General features: G+C 40.8%; 1 protein-coding gene across 2 annotated transcripts in view; it reads right to left on the reverse strand.

The window, feature by feature from the left end:
• Window positions 1-732, reverse strand: part of itga11b (integrin, alpha 11b) — a gene marked incomplete at its 5' end in the record, with an annotated part of 20091 nt that overhangs the window by 18291 nt on the left and 1068 nt on the right.

Below are 732 nucleotides of genomic sequence, written 5' to 3' on the forward strand. Positions count from 1 at the left end.
CACACACACACACACTGGGGGGGGCGATGGGCTTCCCAGAGGGAGGCTGGGGAATAACAAACCGCAGCACATACTTTCCAGATCCGGCGCTCCGCCTCGGGATACAGGAGAAGCCGCTCGCTTTCAGAAACAAATACTTTCCACTTATTTACCTGCAACTTCAAAGGCTTCAGAGAGAGATTGTGTAATCCTGGAAGACTGCGAGGAATTCATCCCGGCTGGAAAACAACACGGATGACCGGGAATGTTGCTCAATCTCACCTGCAGCCGCAGACGGGCGATAAAACGACAACAACCTCAGACTGATTTTACCTCAGTTTGTTTCTACTGCTGCTTTTTAAATGATCCACAGATTTTATCAGATTAGATTAGATTAGATATCAGTTTTAGTTGAGCTCAAACTAACTGGAGTGAAAGCAGTCGGTCAAACTAATAGAGATGTGATTTATATTTTATATCATAAATGAACAAATCTCAGATTTCTCTTCATCTCGTCTCATTTCATCTTATTTTATCTCTAATCTCACATTATCAAATATAATATAATAAAAATCTCATTTTATCTTATCTTACTTTTTTATTTGCTCTCTAATCTCACTTTATCTGATTTAACTTCCTCTCGTTATTATTATCTCGTCTCAGCGTCCGTGCGGCAGAAAGAAGCAGCTGGCGGTTTTAAAGAATCCAGCAGCAGGTTGGAAACATAAAGATGAAGGATGAGAGAGAAAGAGT

Source organism: Morone saxatilis, unplaced genomic scaffold (genome assembly GCF_004916995.1).
Source record: "Morone saxatilis isolate NCDOM2014 unplaced genomic scaffold, NCSU_SB_2.0 Contig2, whole genome shotgun sequence".
NCBI classification, from domain to species: Eukaryota; Metazoa; Chordata; class Actinopteri; family Moronidae; genus Morone; species Morone saxatilis.